We start from the raw sequence: 23,124 nt of genomic DNA, 5'->3' as shown, positions 1-23,124 counted from the left end.
ATCTACACCGAGGAGGAGCTGCGGCAGTATGAGCGCGAGCTGACGGAGCAGGAGGCAGAACTCAACCAGAAGGTCGAGCAACTGAGGCGTGAGCATGAAGATCTGCAGCGGAGGCAGAGTGAACTGGACGCACAGAAGAAAGAATATCAACAGGTGAGGGTTGCAGTCGGGGCCGGGGGCGGGAGGGAGTGTCGCGGGGTTCGGGGTCGGGGGGCGGTCAGGGCCGGGGTCGTGGGGGGGTGGAGAATCGGGGGTCGGGGCTGGGGTCGGTGGGGGGGGGGGGGAGGTGGGGGTGGAGCCGGGGTCGGGGGGGTCGGGACTGGGGTTGGTGGGGGGGAGTGTCAGGGTCGGGGGGGGTGGGGGGGAGAGCCAGGGTTGGGGGGGGTTGCGGGGGCTGTTGTCTGTATTTTGCCAGTGTCCCCTCCCCTCCCCTACCCTAGCTATGGGCTCCTACACGTGCCGTCCTGCAGTGCCTGGCCTGAGTGGCCATGTGTGAGTCCAGCAGGGGCCACTGGATAGCCGTAGCCCAATGAACCCCTTCCCTGCCCCTCCTCCCAGCACAAGGGTCCTGAGGCCAATTGAAGCATCTCTACTGATGTCGCTGCTGAGAATAGCTGACTCCGCCTAGATTTGGAATTAAACCTGGGACTCTGAGCCACACTGGCCTGTGCATTTATCAGCTGCATTAGGGCAAACTCCAGAATAAGGATATGAATTGTCCCTCTCCAGTGCAGTCTCTCTGACCATGTCGAATCTATTACAATGTCTGGTACTGATTGGAGGTGCGCTGCACTCGTCGGTTCACACTGACCTCTCTCCGTTGCCTGTGACCCCAGGCCCTGCTGCAGATGGAACAGAAGAAATCCAGCAGAAAGGTGAAGCCCCCCGTCCGGTCCTGGAGGAGAGCTGAAATTCCAGCCCCCGGAGGCACCCGCAGGTAAGGAGGTCTGAGGGCAAGCGAAGGTACTTGGAGCACCCAAAAGTGAGGTCTGAGGGAGGGTGAAGGCACTGGGGGGATAACAGTGTCGTCTCTGTTCAACGTGTGTACCTGTACCAACAACTTGTATTTATATAGCACCTTTAACATAGTAAAACCCCGCGGCGCTTCACAGGAGTGTCATCAAACAAAATTTGACACTGAGCCACATAATGAGATATTAGGGCAGATGACCAAAAGCTTGGTCAAAGAGGTAGGTTTTAAGGAGCATCTTAAAGGAGGGAAGAGGTAGCAAGGCTTAGGGAGGAATTCCAGAGCTTGGGGCCCAGGCAGCTGAAGGCACAGCCGCCAATGGTGGAGCGATTAAAATTGGGGATGCTCAAGAGGCCAGAATTGGCACTCGGATATCTCGGAGGGTTGTGGGGCTGGAGGAAGTTACAGAGGTAGGGAGGGGCGAGGCCATGGAGTGATTTGAAAACAATTTTTAAATCGTGGCGCTGCTTAACCGGGAGCCAATGTTGGTCAGCGAGCACAGGGGTGATGGGTGAACAGGACTTGGTGCGAGTTAGGACACCGACAGCAGAGTTTTGGATGAGCTCAAGTTTACGTAGGGTGGAATGTGGGAGGCCGGCCAGGAGTGTGTTGGAATAGTCGAGTCTGGAGGTAACAAAGGCATGGATGAGGGTTTCAGCAGCGGATGAGCTGAGGCAGGGGCAGAGACGGGCGATGTTCCAGAGGTGGAAATTGGCGGCCTGGTGATGGCGCAGATATGTGGTCCTGCTAGGCTGCATCCTGTCCCTTTCTGATACTGTGGAGTTCTGTATTTCATGAAAGCCTCCTCGTGATAGAATGACAGAAAATAGTGAACAAATCCTGACATCAGTACTAGGCAAAATGCTAGACTGGTATCATTTTTTGCACGTTCTCCAATGTGAAGTATTGACTCAGAGACTAGGGTCCTCAATTTAAATAAAGGAAACTACGATGGTATGAGGCGCGAGTTGGCTAGGATGGATTGGGGAACGTTACTTAAAGGGTTGACGGTGGATAGGCAATGGCAAACATTTAAAGATCGCATGGATGAACTACAGAATTTGTTCATCCCTGTTTGGCATAAAAATAAAACAAAAAAGGTGACTCAACCGTGGCAAACAAGGGAAATTAGGGATAGCATAAGATCCAAGGAGAGGACATATAAATTGGCCAGACAAAGCAGCAAACCTGAGGATTGGGAGCAGTTTAGGATTCAGCAAAGGAGGACAAAGGGATTAATTAAGAGGGGAGAAATAGAATTTGAGAGTAAGCTTGCAGGGAAACATAAAAACTGACTGTAAAAGCTTCTATAGATATGTGAAGAGAAAAAGATTGGTGAAGTCAAGCATAGGTCCCTTGCAGTCAGAATCAAGGGAATTTATAATGGGGAACAAAGAAATGGCAGACCAATTAAATACATACTTTGGTTCTGTCTTCATAAAGGAGGACACCGATAACCTCCAGAGATGTCGGGGAAACATAGGGTCTAATGAGAGGGAGGAATTGAATAAAATCAGTATTTGTAGGAAAATTGACGGGATTGAAGGCCGATAAATCCCCAGGGCCTGATAATCTACATCCTAGGGTACTTAAGGAAGTGGCCCTAGAAATAGATGCATTGCTGGTCATTTTCCAGTGGATGTGGTGTATTTGGACTTTCAGAAGGCTTTCGATAAGGTCCCGCATAAGAGATTAGCGTGCAAAGTTAAAGCACATGGGATTGGGGGTAAGGTACTGACTTGGATAGAGAACTGGTTGGCAGACAGGAAGCAGAGAGTTGGAATAAACAGGTCTTTTTCCGAGTGGCAGGCAGTGACTAGTACCGCAGGGATCGGTGCTCGGACCCCAGCTTGTCACAATATATATTAATGATCTAGACGAGGGAACTAGATGTATTATCTCCAAGTTTGCAGATGACACAAAGCTGGGTGGGCATGCTTGCTGTGAGGAGGATGCAGAGAAACTCAAGGATGATTTGGACAGGTTGTTTGATTGGGCAGAAGCATGGCAGATGCAGCATAATGTGGATAAATGCGAGGTTATCCACTTTGGTGGCAAAAACGGGAAGGCAGATTATTATCTGAACGGCAATAGATTGGGAAAAGGGGAAGTGCAACGAGACCTGGGTGTCCTTGTGCACCAGTCGCTGAAGGTAAGCATGCAGGTGCAGCAGGCGGTTAAGAAGGCAAATGGTATGTTGGCCTTCATAGCAAGAGGATTCGAGTACAGGAGCAAGGATGTCTTGCTGCAGTTGTACAGGGCCTTGGTGAGACCACACCTTGAGTATTGTGTTTAGTTTTGGTCGCCTTATCTGAGGAAGGATGTTCTTGCCATGGAGGGAGTGCAGCGAAGATTCACCAGGCTGATACCTGGGATGGCAGGAATGACGTATGAGGAGAGAGATTGGGTCGATTGGGCTTGTATTCGCTGGAGTTTAGAAGAATGAGAGGGGATCTCATTGAAACTTATAAAATTCTAACAGGACTAGATGCAGGAAGGATGTTCCCAATGGCCGGAGAGTCCAGAACCAGGGGTCACAGTCTAAGGATAAGGGGTAAGCTATTTAAGACTGAGATGAGGAGGAATTTCTTCACCCAGAGAGTAGTGAACCTGTGGAATTCTCTACCACAGAAGGCAGTTGAGGCCAATTCATTAAATATATTCAAGAAGGAGTTTGATATATTTCTTAAGGCTAAAGGGATCAAGGGATATGGAGAGAAGGCAGGGACAGGGTACCGAATTTGGATGATCAGCCATGATCTCATTAAATGGCGGAACAGGCTCGAGGGGCCGAATGGCCTACTCCTGCTCCTATCTTCTATGTTTCTATGTCTCTATATTCCTTTTTATAATATGGAGACCAGAATTGTTACTCCAAGTGTGGTCTAACCAAGGTTCTATACAGGTTTAACATAACATCTTAAAACTATTATAAAAACAAAATGCTGGAAATACTCAGCAGGTCAGGCAGCATCTGTGGAGAGAGAAACAGTTAACGTTTCAGGTCGATGACCTTTCGTCAGAACTGGAAAAAGCTGGAGATGGAACAGGTTTTTAAGCAAGTGTAGGGGCAGGGAGAGGGGGGAGGAGAGGAAAGAACAAAAGGGAAGGTCTGTGATAGGATGGAAGGCAGGAGAGATTGTGAGACATTAAGAGATGGTGCAAGGCAAAAGGAGATGGTAATGAGACAAGGTAAGAAACAAAAGATGACTCTCGATGAAGTGTAAATGGCACTGGCAGAATGAAAGACAGCTGCCAGGTGGGGGAGAGAAAAATAAAAAATAAATAAATAGGAAGAGATAAGTTTCGTGGGGCAAGAACAGGCTGAAACGATGGGTTTTGGATATGTGGCTGTGAAAGCGAGTTTTGGTAGATACCTGCTCAAACACAAGAAGGGAGACAGAATTAGATATGTGGCTGTGGTTATACAAGAATATAACTTGTGATCTGGATTCACACCCGGTCACTGATACGTGGATTGGTTCAGTATTGGGATCTGAGGTGGGGCAATGCCAGAGGCCCTATAAAACCTCGGCACCTCTGGATGTGGGATAGTAACTTTCAGCTGGGATCTTGCTCCCAATCCCTTCAGTGGGAAATGGGACTGGGTTTTGTGGCTGAGGTCTCTGAATGTTCAGCCTTTATTGCTGTGCCGATGGGCACCGTATCTCTGGTAAACCTGTTACATTTCTGCCTCTTTCAGATGTCCGAGCTCCGGTCAATGAGCCGGCTCAGGTACAGCCCGAGGTGGAGACACTTGACCACGCACCCGGCCAACCGGCACCGCCCAGCCACCGGGTAGCTGACCAACCGGCACCGCCCGGCCACCGAGCTGACCAACCGGCACCGCCCGGCCACCGAGCTGACCAACCGGCACCGCCTGGCCACCACCCAGATCCTGGGGCGAAGCGAGCGGAAGTAGCTGCCCCCTCACAGTGACCTTGAACTACCGACCCTCCCATGAACTGTTAAATGTAGCAGGGTCAGTCTGATTAATCAGGGTGTTCATCCTTTTTAAAGACTTTTATTTCAGTCTGTGAGCCAGTTACACAAAATATTGATAGTCAGAGCTCCTTACACCCCCCTCTGTACCACTTCTCCGAGCCCCTTACACTGTCCCCGTATTTTAGGCCATTGCAATGTCACTCTCCCCTGCCGAGTGGGGGTGTAGTTCCACAAATTGCTGTCTGCTGATCACTGCCCAGTGAGCCATACACCGGGGAAGATGTGATGATTGTCTTCGGCCCCTGACATACATGTGTGAACATTGCACTGGGCCCAGAGCAGGCTCTGCTGTGATGCACATGAAGACAATGAGTTGACGAGGAGCTGGAGCCGTATGCCAGTGTAATCAGCTCTGACTGTCCCCAGTTTTGTTTTTGCCGTTTTCCTTTGCTATGTCTGTGAGCAGTGACTGGATTCCTGTGTGCTGGGGTCTTTTAATGTCCTAGAATATTCAATAATGTTTTACAAAAGCTTTAATTTAAAATCTGTAATTTAAAATCTGTAAAACACAAATAGATAATGATGCAAATTGCAGGGTGAAAATTCTGCCCCAGGAGCTCAAGGCTCCCACCCTTCTCCTGCAAGGGGAGGTGTTGGGGAGCAGGAGTGAGTCCTCCAGCATCCGAGTGAGATTTTTTAAAAATGCACCTTATTTTAGCATTTAATGCAAGGCTGAGAATTGTGTGTTTGAGTGAGGATTTAAAATAAAGGGTGTGACTGGGCCAGAGGTGGGCTGACTGATGCAAACAGGCCATGTAATAGTGGGCCCCCACCCCACAAAACACCAAGTACAGGCAGCTGTTTAACTAAACTTCCCACCGTGCTGACCCATGGTAAAGGCTCTGCTTATGGCTGCTTTGCTCCCACTCTGGCCTGGGCTGCTATATAATGAGATTCCCGCCAGCTAGCTGCTAGCATTGACAGGATTCTGTCAAACTTTCATTTTACTTTGCAGATTTAGAATAAGTGGCACAGCACGTCAGGAATTAAAAGCACCCTCTGGTGCAAAAATCTTTATTGTACAAAATGTTTTAAAATACACAAACTATATTGTCCAGGGCATTGATCAATCTGTCCAACACTGTCAGTAAAACCACTTCTGAACCTATAAATCAAAAATAAAGCCACAATTTTAAAGAAAAATCCTTTCATATTCAAGACCGGAGACTAGCCCTATAACTGAAGGCTCCAATAGTGGGTTAACCTCAACAATTACATTTTTATAAAATCCAGCTCAAAAACAGATCTGTCTTTGCAGGAAGTATGTGGGCAGAGACCAGCCCGAGTGGTGTCCCCACCCACTGACTGTCGGGAGTCACCCCAGACAGACAGAGTGTTACAGTCTTTGCCTTTGGTAGTTCGTCTAGTTTAAATCGACACCGCTGTGGCCGTTTCGCTGGAGTGTTTAATCACCGTAAAGCTCTGTCCACACAGCAAGTCTGTGCCTCTGCTCCAAGCAGGAGCCAATCGCGGCCTCGGTCTCGGCAATGCGACGCTGGAATCTGCTTCGGTCTCTGTGCGTGCTGTTCCCATGGACCCTTACGAGCCGCTCGATAGGCAAAATCCCAGACGATCATCGGATGCAATTTAACCACAGGAGAGAATCGGACCTGAAGGAGCAGATGATAATGGTCACTTTACTGCTAGTCACAGGCTGGATTAGACAGAATCTGGGCCTAGTCACTTCAGGCTCAACACAACAACCTCTGGCCCAGGCTGTGCTGGAAAGGCAGCAAAAGAGTCAGAACACAGCTTCTGGTTCGTTTTAACCAAGGGAGAACAGGAGACAACAGCAAGTGTTCCCAGTGTGGGAATCAGACGTGGTGCCATTTACAAGTATTGCAGGTTGAGTCACAGGCTGAGTCACTCCAGCACGGAGGAGTCTATTAATACAACGTTGTATCAGGCCACAGGGCAGCTGAGTCACTCTTCCCAGCACCTCACCGAAAAAACCCTTAAAAATCCCCCTCCATTGTTCCACAGGCACACCTCCCAGCTGGCAGTCACGGTGGCTGGGAGGGGAGTGTGTTAGTGCTGGGGACAGGAACAGACAAGGATCACATTTAATGGACTGCCACAGCATTCACTGAGCACCATGGCTCCCATAGGTTCTATAGAAATGGGCCACTGTCAGATACGGGGGAAACCTCCTGGGAGAAGATCAGTCTTAAGGATCCAGTGACAACCCATTAGACAGCGTGAATGAAAAGCCCCTCCGATCACTGAAACTCACCTTTTTGATAGTTGTTCCCCTCCATCTCGCAGGTTTGTTTCAGAGTTGGTGTGGAGCAGTCTTCACCTTCACAGAGGCCCGTGTTGGGTCTTGGACCAGGACGATCTGCTGACTCTTTCTCCGACAGCTCAGTGTTCCAGACGCCATCTTTTGCTCCTTTCTCATTGGCAGTGCAAGCAGAGGTCGTGTACCCATTCAACGGGTTAAAAAGGATCAGTGCTTTGAAAAAATGAGTCCCACACTTTGTCATTTTCTGACTCCTTTTCAGTTTCAAACCGACTTGAACCCTCCTCCTCCTCATTCTGGGACTGGTGCCCCATGGAGGCTGAAAAGTTCATGGGGTTGTAGGGGTCATGTACAAAAAATGAGTCCCAAAGTTCATTAGCTTCACCTCCATCATTCTCTTGTTCGTCATCTGATGAATCATCTTCAATGGACCAATCACTGGACGCTGCATCATCCTCCTCAGGGTCACTAAGCCAATCAGAAGGAGCCTGTTCATTGGTCTGGTCCAATAACCGGCCATTCTCAACCATGGCCGGTGAGATCAATGACGGAATGAATGGATGTGTGTAAGTGGAAGCCATTTCACTCTGGTGGTCAGACTGAGTGTCCATCTGGTGGTCTTCACCCACCGACCAGCCGTCTCCAGATAAAATCAAATCAGAAGCGAGTGGGGATGGACACCAGCCCTGCTCTGTGACAGGTGCTCGGGATGATTCTTGTTGAAGTCTTTCCGCTTCGCACACCCACTATGCCCTTGCTCCTCTGAGCACATGGTTGGTAACCTCTGTTCCTCACCGTCTCTGCCAAACCTGCCATGGACCGCCCCAGATACAGCATCCCCGCAGAAAGTAGCTTACTCGCCAGGAATAGGCAGACTTCCACGAGTGTTGCGGCTGCATCCATGATCCACAGCTCCTGGAAGCTCATCTCTGTGGAGAGTCTGTCACAGGGAGAATGTGGAACCATTTTACCCGGCACTGCCCAGGGGAGCCCGAGATTCACCTGTGAAACGGAAAAAGAAAATAGTCTTTAATAAACATCTCGCCACCAGACACCACACCCCAAATAGAATGATACAGCAGTGGAGGCGGCTGGCTCTAGTAGAGCTATACCATTAATCCCTTTCCCTTTAGCCCTGTGATTTTGAATGTTAATTTGAATCTGTTGCCACCGCCCTCTGGTTACCCACCCTTCTGCCACTGGAAACAGTGTCTCCTTATTTACTCTATCCAAACCACTGATGATTTTGAACACCTCGGTCAAATCTACTCTTAACCTTCTCTGCTCGAAGGAGGAAAAGCCCAGCACCAGAGAATACCCTCCCCCTCTCTCTCGGCCACGGTTACCTGTTGCTGCTGTCAGCCAGCGGGTTGCGGGAGGCGCTGCTGCCGGGTTCTCGCTCTCTCTCTCGGTCTCGGAGTGTCGCTGTCTCCGGGTGTCGGTGTCCGAGCGCTGGTCTCGCTGTCTCCGGGTATCGGTGTCCGAGTGCTGGCCATGCTCTCTGTGTGTCTCGGTGTTAATGTTCTCTTTGTGTCTCCGGTTGTGAAATGCTGCTCTAGTCACGGAGCGCTGCTTATATACAGCGCGCTGACGTCAGCTCCAAGCGCCTCAGCCAATCAGCAGCCGCGGAGCACCGCCCCCTGGAAAGCCCGAGCTGACGCTCGAGAAGCGAAAGTCCCTCAGACCCGGACCCACGCCTCAGACCCCGGACCCCCCGCCTCAGACCCCGGACCCCCCGCCTCAGACCCCGACCTGGACCCCCCGCCTCAGACCCCGACCCGGACCCCCCGCCTCAGACCCCGACCCGGACCCCCCGCCTCAGACCCCGACCTGGACCCCCCGCCTCAGATCCCGGACCCCCGCCTCAGACCCCGGACCCCCCGCCTCAGACCCCGACCTGGACCCCCCGCCTCAGACCCCGACCCGGACCCCCCGCCTCAGACCCCGACCCGGACCCCCCGCCTCAGACCCCGACCCGGACCCCCCGCCTCAGACCCCGGACCCCCCCGCCTCGGACCCGGACCCCCGCCTCAGACCCGGACCCCCACCTCAGACCCCGGACCCCCGCCTCAGACCCCGGACCCCCGCCTCAGACCCGGACACCCGCCTCAGACCTCGGACCCCGGACCCGGACCCCCGCCTCAGACCCAGACCCTGGACCCCCCGCCTCAGACCCAGACCCCGGACCCCACGCCTCAGACTCAGACCCGGACCCCCCGCCTCAGACCCGGACCCCCCGCCTCAGACCCGGACCCCCGCCTCAGACCCGGACACCCCCGCCTCAGACCCGGACCCCCGCCTCAGACCCGGACCCCCGCCATAAACCCTGGACCCCCGCCTCAGACCCGGACCCCTGCCTCAGACCCTGGACCCCCGCCATAGGCCCCGGACCCCCTGCCCCAGACCCGGACCCCCGCCTCAGACCCGGAACCCCGCCATAGACCCCGGACCCCCGCCTCAGACCCGGATCCCCTGCCCCAGACCCCCGCCTCAGAGCCGGACCCCCGCCATAGACCCCGGATCCCCGCCTCAGACCCCGAATCCCCGCCTCAGACCCCGGACCCCCCTGCCCCAGACCCGGACCCCCGCCTCAGACCCGGACCCCCCTCAGACCCGGACCCGCGCCTCACAGGGGCCCGAACTCCCTCCTCAGGGGCCCGAACCCCTGCCTCAGACCCGAACGCCCCCCCCCCCCGCCTCAGACGCGAACCCCCCGCCTCAGTGGCCCGGACTCCCGCCTCAGGGGCCAGACCCCCGCCTCAGATCCGAACCCCTGCCTCAGGGGCCCGGACCCCCGCCTCAGACCCAGAACTCCGCCTCAGGGGCCCGGACTCCTGTCTCAGGGGCCAGACCCCCGCCTCAGATCTGAACCCCCGCCTCAGGGGCCCGGACCCCCGCCTCAAACCCGGAACCCCGCCTCAGGGGCCCGGACCCTCGCTTCAGACTCTGCCTCAGGGCCCCGGCCCCCCGCCTCAGGCAAGTGTGAGGTGATGGATTTTGGCAGAAGGAACAGGAAGGGGCAATATACACTTAATGGCGCAGTTTTAAAGAGTGTGCAGGGACAGAGGGACCTGGGAGTTAATGTGCACAGGTCCCTGAAGGTGGCGGGACATACTGAGAGAGTGGTTAACAAAGCATATGGGATCTTGGGCTTCATAAATAGAGGTATTGAGTAGAAAAGTAGAGAAGTTATGCTGAATCTTTATAAAGCGCTGGTTAGGCCACAACTGGAGTATTGCGTCCAGTTCTGGTCACCACACTTTAGGAAGGATGTGAAGGCCCTTGAGAGGGTGCAGAGGAGATTTACCAGAATGGTTCCGGGGATGGGGGATCTTAGCTACAAGGACACGTTGGAGAAGCTGGATTTGTTTTCATTAGAGCAAAGGAGGTTGTTGGGTGATTTGATAGAGGTGCACAAGATTATGACGGGTTTGGATAGGCTAGACGAGGAACGCCTGTTCCCACTAGTTGATGGTACAAGGACTGGGGGACACAGATTTAAGGTTTTGGGCAAGAGATACAGGGGGGACGTGAGGAAAACCTTTTTTACGCAGCGAGTGGTGAGGACCTGGAACTCGCTGCCGACGGAAGTGGTGGAAGCGGAGACACTCAATGTTTTCAAGGGGCGACTGGATAGGCACTTGAGGGAAATAAACTTGCACGGCTACGGGGATAGAGCGGGGGAATGGGACTGACTGGATTGCTCGTCAACTCCACTTATGCCTGTTCCCCATAACCCTCGACTCCCCTGTAATTCAAATATCTGTCTATCTCAGCCTTGAATATATTCAATGACCCAGCCTCCACAGCTCTCTGGGGAAGAGAATTCCAAAGATTCACGACCCTCTGAGAGAAGAAATTCCTCCTCATTTCTGTTTTAAATGGGTGCCCCCTTATTCTGAAATTAAGCCCCCTAGTTCTAGATTCCCCCACGAGGGGAAACATCCTATCTGCATCGACCCTGTCAAGTCCCTTCAGAATCTTCTATGTTTCAATAAGATCCCCTCTCATTCTAAACTCCAATGAGTATAGGCCCAACCTGCTCAACCTTTCTTCATAAGACACCCCCTTCATCTCTGGAATCAACCTCGTGGACCTTCTCTGAACTGCCTCCAATGCAAGTATATCCTTCCTTAAATAAGGAGACCAAAACTGTACGCAGTACTCCAGGTGTGGTCTCACCAACGCCCTGTACAGTTGTAGCAAGACTTCCCTACTTTTATACTCCATCCCCCTTGCAATAAAGGCCAACATTCCATTTGCCTTCCATATTACTTGCTGTGCCTGCATGCTAGCTTTTTGTGTTTCATGTACGAGGACCCCCAGACCCCTCTGGACCGCAGCATTCTGTAGTCTCTCCATTTAAATAATATTTTGCTTTTCTATACTTCCTACCAAAGTGGATAACCTCACGTTTTCCCACATTATACTCCATCTGCCAAATTTTTGCCCACTCACTGAACCTCTCTCTGTCCCTTTGCACACTCTTTGGGCTAGAAATTCGGTGGAGCCCCAAACGAGGCGCCAAGCTCGCCTGGGCACCGGAATTACCGCTGCGAACGGAGCAGTTGCGCCCGCCGGAAATTCAGTTTGAGCGCCCCAAGAGGGACGCGGGGCGCTGCTCGAGGCGCTCTGCGTCCCTCTTGGGGCGCTCAAACTGAATATCGCAGCGCAACGTGCCGCAGCGCCACACGCTGCGGCACGGCACGCTGCGGTACTGCAGGCCTTCCTCCCCTTCTTAAGGGGGAGGGGCCTGCACCAGCGAGATGACCGATCGCGAGTGCCGGTAAAAGAGCCCGGCACCGAGGAGAAGTGCCGGGCACTCAGGGCACAGCCAGCACTGCCCGGGGGCGGGGATCAGGAGGCCGGGGGCGGAGCTGCTGGCAGGCAGGCACCGAAAAAAATGGCCGCCCCGCACCTCCACCTTAATTTGCGCCACTACCGCCACAGGTAGGCCCCGTGAACCGGGCGCGATTTGCGACCGGCGTTACAGAGGCGGGCGCGACCAAATATCGCGATCGGGGCAGTAGCGGGGCGCTGTGCACACCGATGATGTCATCAGTGGCGGCGCAGCGCTACAGGCTAACGCCGCCATTAGCGCCCCGCTAAATATCGCAGGAGGCGCGTCCAGTGGTGCTAAAGCCACTGAGTGCCCTCTTTAGGCGCTAACTGGTGGTGCAGCCCACCAAATTTCTAGGCCTTTGTGCCCTCCTCACAATTTGCTGTCCCACCTATCTTTGTATCGGCAGCAAATTTGGCTACATTACACTCGGTCCCTTCATCCAAGTCATTAATATAGATTGTAAATAGTTGAGGCCCCAGCACTGATCCCTGCGGCACCCCACTAGTTACTGATTGCCAACCTGAAAATGACCCATTTATCCCGACTCTCTGTTTTCTGTTAGTTAGCCAATCCTCTATCCATGCTAATATATTACCCCCAACGCCATGAGCTCTTATCTTGTGCAGTAACCTCTTATGTGGCACCTTACCGAATACCTTTTGGAAATCCAAATACACATCTACTGGTTCCCCTTGATCCACCCTGCTCGTTACACCTGTGATGAAATATTCCATTCATCACTGCCTGTGACTGTGGTCGGTTTCAGTGTCATTTCCCTTCCCCCAGTCCTCATTGTATTGTTTATTGGAATGTGCTGTGTGTGTAGGGCTCCGCCCATACCTGGCCCCTTTTGTAAGCTAGCTCAGTCTGGCCTCAGTCTCCAGAAGGAAGATACCTCTCTCTCTTACGTGTTACTTTCTAAGTTAATAAAAGCCTTGTTTTGTTTCGCTAACATCGAGTCTCGGAATTATTGAGGCACATCAATTTTATTAACTTATTTTTCAACACTATGGATCAACTCCTGAAACCCGAACGTTTGGATTTGGATCAACATGCTCCGGACGCATCAGCACGCTTCGGACACTGGTTTGAGTGTATGGAATTCTTCCTGGACAATTCCGCAGCCGTCAAAGACGCTACGGACGCTGCGAGGATGAGACTCAGAATTCTGCGGAATTGGGTAAGCCACCGGGTTTACCCCCTCATCCAAGATGCCGATACGTACCTGGCCGCCTGCGACATCTTAAAGGCGCATTACCAGCAGCCTACGAATGAGGTGTATGCTAGGCATCTGCTCGCTACTCGCGCACAGCGACCTGGGGAATCGGTGGAGGAGTTCCTAAGCACCCTGAAAATGCTTGGCAAAGACTGCAAGTGCCGAGATGTAAAAGCCGCAGTGTACACTGACGAGCTTGTTCGCGATGCCTTTATCACAGGCCTCAGCTCCACTTACATCCGGCAAAGACTGCTGGAAAAAACGGGGTTGGACCTGAAACAGGCTGCGGACACCGCGCGATCCCTGGATGTGGCCCAGAGAAACTCGGACGCCTACTCTTCAGCCCGCGCCGTCCACGCCACCACGTGTGCACCGAGGGCGCCGCCATCTTGGAAGGCATCTTCCCCGCCCGGCAGCCCGACACCGGCGGGGCCTCGCTCTCCCCCCAGAAGCCCTACGACAGCCGCGACGCGTCAGGGACCCAACTGCTACTTCTGCGGGCAGCCAAAACACACCAGAAACCTGTGCCCGGCGAAAGGCACCACCTGCTTTAAGTGCGGTAAGAAGGGGCACTTCGGGAAGGTGTGCAGAGGGAACCCCGCCGGAAAACCAACCGCCGGAAAACCCGCCACCGCCGCGTGTGCGCCGTGGGAGCGGCCATCTTGGACGCCATCTTGCCCGACCTCGTGGGGTCCGCCATCTTATGAGCAGACAGCGTGGACGCCACCTTGTATCGATCAGGGCCCTACAGTGGCATCGGTCACAGTGGACCAGACCAGGCCGCACCCGCTATCCAAATCAATGGTGGACATCGAGGTAAACGGATGCCGGGTTAAATGTTTCATTGACAGTGGAAGCACGGAGAGTTTTATCCACCCTGAACTGGCACAGCAACTCTCCCTAAAGGTGGTCCCTGCTCAGGGTACCATCTCTATGGCTGATAAAACCCAGACATCGACCATTCTGGGTTACTGCACGGTACAATTGGGCGTTAACGGAACTGTATACGATAATTTTAAAGTATTAATCATGAAGAACCTATGTGCGAGCGTGATCTTGGGCCTGGATTTCCAGTGCAACCACCAAAGCATCACGCTCAAGTACGGTGGGTCCCAGCCACCCCTCACAGTGTGCGGTCTGGCTACCCTGAAGGTAAAGCCGCCTTCGCTATTCGCGAACCTTACCCCTAACTGCCGGCCAATAGCGACCAAAAGCAGGAGGTACAGCTGGGAGGACAGGCGGTTTATCGCGACCGAGGTAGACAGGCTCCTGAAAGAGCGCATTATTGAACGCAGCAACAGCCCGTGGCGCGCCCAAGTGGTAGTGGTAAGGGGTAGCGAGAAGAAACGGATGGTGATCGACTATAGTCAAACGATCAACAGGTACACCCAACTAGACGCCTACCCGCTACCCTGCATATCAGAAATGGTGAACCAAATCGCCCAATACCGGGTGTTCTCCACCATCGACCTCAAGTCAGCGTACCACCAGCTCCCTATCAGACCAGAGGACCGCCCGTACACCGCCTTCGAGGCGAACGGACGCCTCTACCAATTCCTCAGAGTCCCCTTTGGGGTGACGAATGGGGTCTCGGTTTTTCAGAGGGAGATGGACCGCATGGTCGATGACCACCACTTGCAGGCAACCTTCCCCTACCTCGACAACGTCACCATCTGCGGCCACAATCAGCAGGATCACGACTCGAACCTCGAGAGGTTCCTGGAAACCGCACAAAAACTCAACCTCACCTACAACGAGGACAAGTGCGTTTTCAACACCACGCGCCTCTGCATACTAGGCAGCGTGGTGGAGAATGGGGAAATCAGACCAGACCCCGACCGATTGCGCCCCCTACGGGAGCTGCCCCTGCCCAACACTCCCAAAGCCCTGAAAAGGTGCCTGGGGTTATTTTCTTATTATTCCCAATGGGTCCCCAACTACTCCGACAAAGCCCGCCCCCTCTTGAAAGCATCCTCTTTTCCGCTCCCTGCTGAGGCCCACGCCGCCTTCAAAAGCATTAAGCAGGATATTGAGCGGGCCACGCTACAGGCAGTGGACGAGAACACTCCATTTCAAGTGGAAAGTGATGCGTCTGACTTCGCCTTGGCGGCCACCCTCAACCAGGCGGGGCAGCCCGTAGCTTTCTTCTCGAGGACCCTCCAAGGGCCCGAGATCAGACACTCCTCCGTGGAAAAGGAGGCCCAAGCCATCGTGGAGGCAGTGCGCCACTGGCGCCACTACCTAGCTGGCAAACGCTTCACCCTACTTACCGACCAGCGGTCGGTAGCGTTTATGTTCAATAATAAACAGAGGGGGAAGATTAAAAATGATAAGATTCTTAGGTGGCGGATCGAGCTCTCCACCTTCGAGTACGACATCATTTACCGGCCAGGGGCCCTTAACGAATCCCCTGACGCCCTCTCACGAGGGATGTGTGCCAGCGCCACCGGGGATCGGCTACAGACCCTCCACAACGACCTCTGCCACCCAGGGGTCACGCGGCTGTTCCACTTCATAAAGTCCCGTAACTTACCCTACTCGATTGAGGAAGTTCGGTCTCTGACCAGGAACTGCCGCACTTGCGCTGAGTGCAAGCCTCGGTTCTACTGCCCAGATAGAGCCCACTTAATCAAAGCTACACGGCCCTTTGAGCGGGTCAGCTTAGATTTCAAGGGCCCCCTCCCGTCCGTCGACCGCAATGTTTACTTCCTGAACATTGTGGACGAATACTCCTGGTTCCCATTCGCCTTCCCCTGCCCAGACATGACCAGCGCCACGGTCATTAAATGCCTCAACAGCCTGTTCTGCCTGTTCGGTATGCCGAGCTACATCCATACGGATAGGTGGGCGTCCTTCATGAGTGAAGAGCTACGCCAGTACATGCTGTCCAAGGGGATCGCCACGAGCCGTACCACCAGCTACAACCCCCGGGGTAACGGCCAAGTGGAGCAAGAGAACCGGACAGTATGGAAAGCAGTCACTCTAGCTCTAAGGACCAAGGGCCTCCCTATCTCCCGCTGGCAGGAAGTCCTCTCGGATGTGCTCCATTCGATACGGTCGCTATTGTGTACGGCCACTAATGCCACGCCTCATGAACGAATGTTTGTCTTTCCCCGGAAATCCACCTCCGGCGTATCCATGCCGTCATGGCTCTCCACCCCATGTCCGGTACTCGTGCGAAGGCATGGGAGGGGCCACAAGACGGACCCTCTCATGGAGCCAGTACACCTACTCCACGCCAACCCCCAATACGCATATGTCCGGCACGCCGATGGAAGGGAGGACACCGTGTCCATAAAAGACGTCGCCCCAGCCGGCATCGACAACAACCACGGCAATAGCAGCAACAACGATCACAGCAACTCTTACCCACCCACTACTCTTTCATCACCCCCGGAAGAACATCGACCAACGGCACCCCCACCAACTACCCCTTCAACAACCCTGACGGCACCCCCGGCAGAGACCCAGGAGACTACCGGGGACACCCAGCCTACACCCGCGGCACCACAACAGCCACGTCGGTCGCAGAGGACTATCAAACCCCCGAACAGACTAAATCTATAGAAGGGGTGAATGTGATGAAATATTCCATTCATCACTGCCTGTGACTGTGGTCGGTTTCAGTGTCATTTCCCTTCCCCCAGTCCTCATTGTATTGTTTATTGGAATGTGCTGGAATGTGCTGTGTGTGTAGGGCTCCGCCCATACCTGGCCCCTTTTGTAAGCTAGCTCAGTCTGGCCTCAGTCTCCAGAAGGAAGATACCTCTCTCTCTTACGTGTTACTTTCTAAGTTAATAAAAGCCTTGTTTTGTTTCGCTAACATCGAGTCTCGGAATTATTGAGGCACATCAACATCCTCAAAGAACTCTAATAAATTTGTCAAACACGATTTCCCTTTCATAAAACCATGCTGACTCTGCTTGATTGTATTATGATTTTCTAAATGTCCTGCTACTCTTCCTTAATAATGAACTCCAGCATTCTCCCAATGACAGATGTTAGGCTAACTGGCCTATAGTTTCCTGCTTTCTGTCTCCCTCCTTTCTTAAATAGGGGCGTTACATTTTCAGTTTTCCAATCTGCTGGGACCTTCCCAGAGTCTAGGGAATTTTGGAAGATTACAACCAACGCATCCATTATCTCTGCAGCCACTTCTTTGAAGACCCTAGGATGCAGGGCATCGGGTCCCGGGGACCTGTCGGCCTTTAGTCCCATTAGTTTGCCGAGTACTTTTTCTCTAGTGATAGTGATTGTTTTAAGTTCCTCCCTCCCTTTTGCCCCTTGATTTTCCACTATTATTGGGATGCTTTTAGCGTCTTTTACCGTGAAGACAGATACAAAAACGGCACCGATACAGTCATCAATGTACCGGAAAAAGAGGTGAGGGAGGGGACCTGAGTAGGACTGGAATAAAGAATGTTCCACATATCCCATGAAAAGGCAGGCATAGCTAGGACCCATGCGGGTTCCTATAGCAACATCTTTAACTTGGAAGTAGTGAGTGGAGTCAAAGGAGAAGTTGTTCAATGTGAGAACAAGTTCAGAAAGGCAGAGGAGGGTGGTGGTGGATGGGGACTGGTTGGGCCCCTGTTCAAGGAAGAAAGCGGAGCGCCCTCCGGCCATCCTGGTGAGGGATATAATGGGATTGGATGTCCATAATGAAAAGGAGACGATTGGGGCCAGGAAACTGGAAACTGTTAAAGTGGCGGAGGGCGTCAGAAGAGTCGCGGATATAGGTGGGAAGAGACTGGACAAGGGGAGAAATACAGGAAACTCTCGTTTAAACGGCACCTAAATATTCAGAATTATCTATTAACCGGCAAAATTCTCAATCCAAAAACAACACCTCAATAACCGGCAATGTGTCCGAGTCCGAGTCTCCCGCGGTGACCGAGTTAGTCAGTGGGGGTAGTTCTCCAAACTGCCACTACTCGGCTTCTTGGCACTGCCGGAAGTCGGAACGCCTCAATAACAGGAGTCTGACTCTCCCGCGCTGTCGGGAGTCGGAACACCTCAATAACAGGAGTCTGACTCTCCCACGCTGCCGGAAGTTGGAACGCCTCAATAACAGGAGTCGGACTCTCCCGCGCTGCCGGGAGTCGGAACACCTCAATAACAGGAGTCGGACTCTCCCGCGCTGCCGGGAGTCGGAACACCTCAATAACAGGAGTCGGACTCTCCCGCGCTGCCGGTAGTCTCTTCTGATCCGCCATTTTACAGGGATACTCTGTGTCTCCCACGCTGCAGGTAATCATTGCATTGCATTACCCTCAGCTGGCAGTACTGTACTTAATCAAGCATCTGCCACCATCCATTTAACGCAACATTCTGTAGGTGAGTACCCAATTAATGTATACTGCACATTTCTTGATTTTTTTTATTTTTCTTTGTTAAAAATAGCCTCGGTAGATAACCCTCTCCGTCATCTGGAATTTTTGATCAACTGGCAACACGCCGGTCCCGTCGGTGCTGGATATCAAAGAGTTTCCTGTAATAGAGTCGAGATAGGAAGAATTCAGTTCCGTGGGGCAAGAAAGAACAGGCTAAAACGATGGGTTTGCAAGGGCATTATTGTTTGTGGAACTTGGGAAGGAGATAGAAGTGGGCTGTGCGGGGTTGGGGAAGGAGATAGAAGTGGGCTGTGCGGGGTTGGGGAAGGGGATAGAAGTGGGCTGTGCGTGGTTGGGGAAGGAGATAGAAGTGGGCTGTGCGGGGTTGGGGAAGGGGATAGAAGTGGGCTGTGCGGGGTTGGGGAAGGAGATAGAAGTGGGCTGTGCGGGGTTGGGGAAGGGGATAGAAGTGGGCTGTGCGTGGTTGGGGAAGGAGATAGAAGTGGGCTGTGCGGGGTTGGGGAAGGGGATAGAAGTGGGCTGTGCGGGGTTGGGGAAGGAGATAGAAGTGGGCTGTGCGGGGTTGGGGAAGGGGATAGAAGTGGGCTGTGCGTGGTTGGGGAAGGAGATAGAAGTGGGCTGTGCGGGGTTGGGGAAGGGGATAGAAGTGGGCTGTGCGTGGTTGGGGAAGGAGATAGAAGTGGGCTGTGCATGGTTGGGGAAGGAGATAGAAGTGGGCTGTGCGGGGTTGGGGAAGGGGATAGAAGTGGGCTGTGCGGGGTTGGGGAAGGAGATAGAAGTGGGCTGTGCGTGGTTGGGGAAGGGGATAGAAGTGGGCTGTGCGGGGTTGGGGAAGGGGATAGAAGTGGGCTGTGCGGGGTTGGGGAAGGGGATAGAAGTGGGCTGTGCGGGGTTGGGGAAGGGGATAGAAGTGGGCTGTGCGGGGTTGGGGAAGGGGATAGAAGTGGGCTGTGCGGGGTTGGGGAAGGGGATAGAAGTGGGCTGTGCGGGGTTGGGGAAGGGGATAGAAGTGGGCTGTGCGGGGTTGGGGAAGGGGATAGAAGTGGGCTGTGCGGGGTTGGGGAAGGGGATAGAAGTGGGCTGTGCGGGGTTGGGGAAGGGGATAGAAGTGGGCTGTGCGGGGTTGGGGAAGGAGATAGAAGTGGGCTGTGCGGGGTTGGGGAAGGAGATAGAAGTGGGCTGTGCGGGGTTGGGGAAGGGGATAGAAGTGGGCTGTGCGTGGTTGGGGAAGGAGATAGAAGTGGGCTGTGCGGGGTTGGGGAAGGGGATAGAAGTGGGCTGTGCGTGGTTGGGGAAGGAGATAGAAGTGGGCTGTGCGGGGTTGGGGAAGGGGATAGAAGTGGGCTGTGCGGGGTTGGGGAAGGGGATAGAAGTGGGCTGTGCGGGGTTGGGGAAGGGGATAGAAGTGGGCTGTGCGGGGTTGGGGAAGGGGATAGAAGTGGGCTGTGCGGGGTTGGGGAAGGAGATAGAAGTGGGCTGTGCGTGGTTGGGGAAGGAGATAGAAGTGGGCTGTGCGGGGTTGGGGAAGGGGATAGAAGTGGGCTGTGCGGGGTTGGGGAAGGGGATAGAAGTGGGCTGTGCGGGGTTGGGGAAGGGGATAGAAGTGGGCTGTGCGGGGTTGGGGAAGGGGATAGAAGTGGGCTGTGCGGGGTTGGGGAAGGGGATAGAAGTGGGCTGTGCGGGGTTGGGGAAGGGGATAGAAGTGGGCTGTGCGGGGTTGGGGAAGGGGATAGAAGTGGGCTGTGCGGGGTTGGGGAAGGGGATAGAAGTGGGCTGTGCGGGGTTGGGGAAGGGGATAGAAGTGGGCTGTGCGGGGTTGGGGAAGGAGATAGAAGTGGGCTGTGCGGGGTTGGGGAAGGGGATAGAAGTGGGCTGTGCGGGGTTGGGGAAGGGGATAGAAGTGGGCTGTGCGGGGTTGGGGAAGGAGATAGAAGTGGGCTGTGCGGGGTTGGGGAAGGAGATAGAAGTGGGCTGTGCGGGGTTGGGGAAGGGGATAGAAGTGGGCTGTGCGGGGTTGGGGAAGGGGATAGAAGTGGGCTGTGCGGGGTTGGGGAAGGAGATAGAAGTGGGCTGTGCGGGGTTGGGGAAGGAGATAGAAGTGGGCTGTGCGGGGTTGGGGAAGGGGATAGAAGTGGGCTGTGCGGGGTTGGGGAAGGAGATAGAAGTGGACTGTGCGGGGTTGGGGAAGGGGATAGAAGTGGGCTGTGCGGGGTTGGGGAAGGGGATAGAAGTGGGCTGTGCGGGGTTGGGGAAGGGGATAGAAGTGGGCTGTGCGGGGTTGGGGAAGGGGATAGAAGTGGGCAGTGCGTGGTTGGGGAAGGGGATAGAAGTGGGCTGTGCGGGGTTGGGGAAGGAGATAGAAGTGGGCTGTGCGGGGTTGGGGAAGGAGATAGAAGTGGGCTGTGCGTGGTTGGGGAAGGAGGTAGAAGTGGGCTGTGCGGGGTTGGGGAAGGGGATAGAAGTGGGCTGTGCGGGGTTGGGGAAGGGGATAGAAGTGGGCTGTGCGGGGTTGGGGAAGGAGATAGAAGTGGGCTGTGCGGGGTTGGGGAAGGGGATAGAAGTGGGCTGTGCGGGGTTGGGGAAGGGGATAGAAGTGGGCTGTGCGGGGTTGGGGAAGGGGATAGAAGTGGGCTGTGCGTGGTTGGGGAAGGAGGTAGAAGTGGGCTGTGCGTGGTTGGGGAAGGGGATAGAAGTGGGCTGTGCGGGGTTGGGGAAGGAGATAGAAGTGGGCTGTGCGGGGTTGGGGAAGGGGATAGAAGTGGGCTGTGCGTGGTTGGGGAAGGGGATAGAAGTGGGCTGTGCGGGGTTGGGGAAGGGGATAGAAGTGGGCTGTGCGGGGTTGGGGAAGGGGATAGAAGTGGGCAGTGCGTGGTTGGGGAAGGGGATAGAAGTGGGCTGTGCGGGGTTGGGGAAGGAGATAGAAGTGGGCTGTGCGGGGTTGGGGAAGGAGATAGAAGTGGGCAGTGCGGGGTTGGGGAAGGAGATAGAAGTGGGCTGTGCGGGGTTGGGGAAGGGGATAGAAGTGGGCTGTGCGGGGTTGGGGAAGGGGATAGAAGTGGGCAGTGCGTGGTTGGGGAAGGAGATAGAAGTGGGCTGTGCGGGGTTGGGGAAGGGGATAGAAGTGGGCTGTGCGGGGTTGGGGAAGGGGATAGAAGTGGGCAGTGCGTGGTTGGGGAAGGAGATAGAAGTGGGCTGTGCGGGGTTGGGGAAGGGGATAGAAGTGGGCTGTGCGGGGTTGGGGAAGGAGATAGAAGTGGGCAGTGCGGGGTTGGGGAAGGGGATAGAAGTGGGCTGTGCGGGGTTGGGGAAGGAGATAGAAGTGGGCTGTGCGGGGTTGGGGAAGGGGATAGAAGTGGGCTGTGCGGGGTTGGGGAAGGGGATAGAAGTGGGCAGTGCGTGGTTGGGGAAGGAGATAGAAGTGGGCTGTGCGGGGTTGGGGAAGGGGATAGAAGTGGGCTGTGCGGGGTTGGGGAAGGAGATAGAAGTGGGCTGTGCGGGGTTGGGGAAGGAGATAGAAGTGGGCTGTGCGGGGTTGGGGAAGGGGATAGAAGTGGGCTGTGCGGGGGTTGGGGAAGGGGATAGAAGTGGGCTGTGCGGGGTTGGGGAAGGAGGTAGAAGTGGGCTGTGCGGGGTTGGGGAAGGGGATAGAAGTGGGCTGTGCGGGGTTGGGGAAGGGGATAGAAGTGGGCAGTGCGGGGTTGGGGAAGGAGATAGAAGTGGGCTGTGCGGGGTTGGGGAAGGGGATAGAAGTGGGCAGTGCGTGGTTGGGGAAGGAGATAGAAGTGGGCTGTGCGGGGTTGGGGAAGGGGATAGAAGTGGGCTGTGCGTGGTTGGGGAAGGGGATAGAAGTGGGCAGTGCGGGGTTGGGGAAGGAGATAGAAGTGGGCTGTGCGGGGTTGGGGAAGGGGATAGAAGTGGGCTGTGCGTGGTTGGGGAAGGGGATAGAAGTGGGCTGTGCGGGGTTGGGGAAGGGGATAGAAGTGGGCTGTGCGGGGTTGGGGAAGGGGATAGAAGTGGGCTGTGCGGGGTTGGGGAAGGGGATAGAAGTGGGCTGTGCGGGGTTGGGGAAGGAGATAGAAGTGGGCTGTGCGGGGGTTGGGGAAGGGGATAGAAGTGGGCTGTGCGGGGTTGGGGAAGGAGATAGAAGTGGGCTGTGCGGGGTTGGGGAAGGAGATAGAAGTGGGCTGTGCGGGGGTTGGGGAAGGAGATAGAAGTGGGCTGTGCGGGGGTTGGGGAAGGAGGTAGAAGTGGGCTGTGCGGGGTTGGGGAAGGGGATAGAAGTGGGCTGTGCGTGGTTGGGGAAGGAGATAGAAGTGGGGCTGTGCGGGGTTGGGGAAGGGGATAGAAGTGGGCTGTGCGTGGTTGGGGAAGGGATAGAAGTGGGCTGTGCGTGGTTGGGGATGGGAGATAGAAGTGGGCTGTGCGGGGTTGGGGAAGGGGATAGAAGTGGGCTGTGCGGGGTTGGGGAAGGAGGTAGAAGTGGGCTGTGCGGGGTTG

The 23,124-nt window shown here is 54.7% G+C and overlaps 2 pseudogenes across 2 annotated transcripts; one reads left to right on the top strand and one right to left on the bottom strand.

Moving 5' to 3' along the window:
• On the top strand, window positions 1-6,118 carry LOC147099684 (uncharacterized; annotated as a pseudogene). Its single transcript, XR_015073908.1, has 3 exons — window positions 1-153; window positions 837-937; window positions 4,674-6,118. The product of XR_015073908.1 is annotated as an uncharacterized LOC147099684 (transcript).
• LOC147099683 (uncharacterized) lies at window positions 5,962-8,769 on the bottom strand (annotated as a pseudogene). Its single transcript, XR_015073899.1, has 2 exons — window positions 8,561-8,769; window positions 5,962-8,216 (listed from the first exon to the last, which is right to left on the bottom strand). The product of XR_015073899.1 is annotated as an uncharacterized LOC147099683 (transcript).
• Window positions 8,770-23,124: the final 14,355 nt, after the last annotated feature.

This window comes from Somniosus microcephalus, chromosome 28 (assembly GCF_052327205.1).
Source record: "Somniosus microcephalus isolate GS21.2 chromosome 28, FLI_Smic_1.0, whole genome shotgun sequence".
Classification (NCBI taxonomy): Eukaryota; Metazoa; Chordata; class Chondrichthyes; order Squaliformes; family Somniosidae; genus Somniosus; species Somniosus microcephalus.
This window is presented reverse-complemented; position numbering and strand designations above follow the sequence as displayed.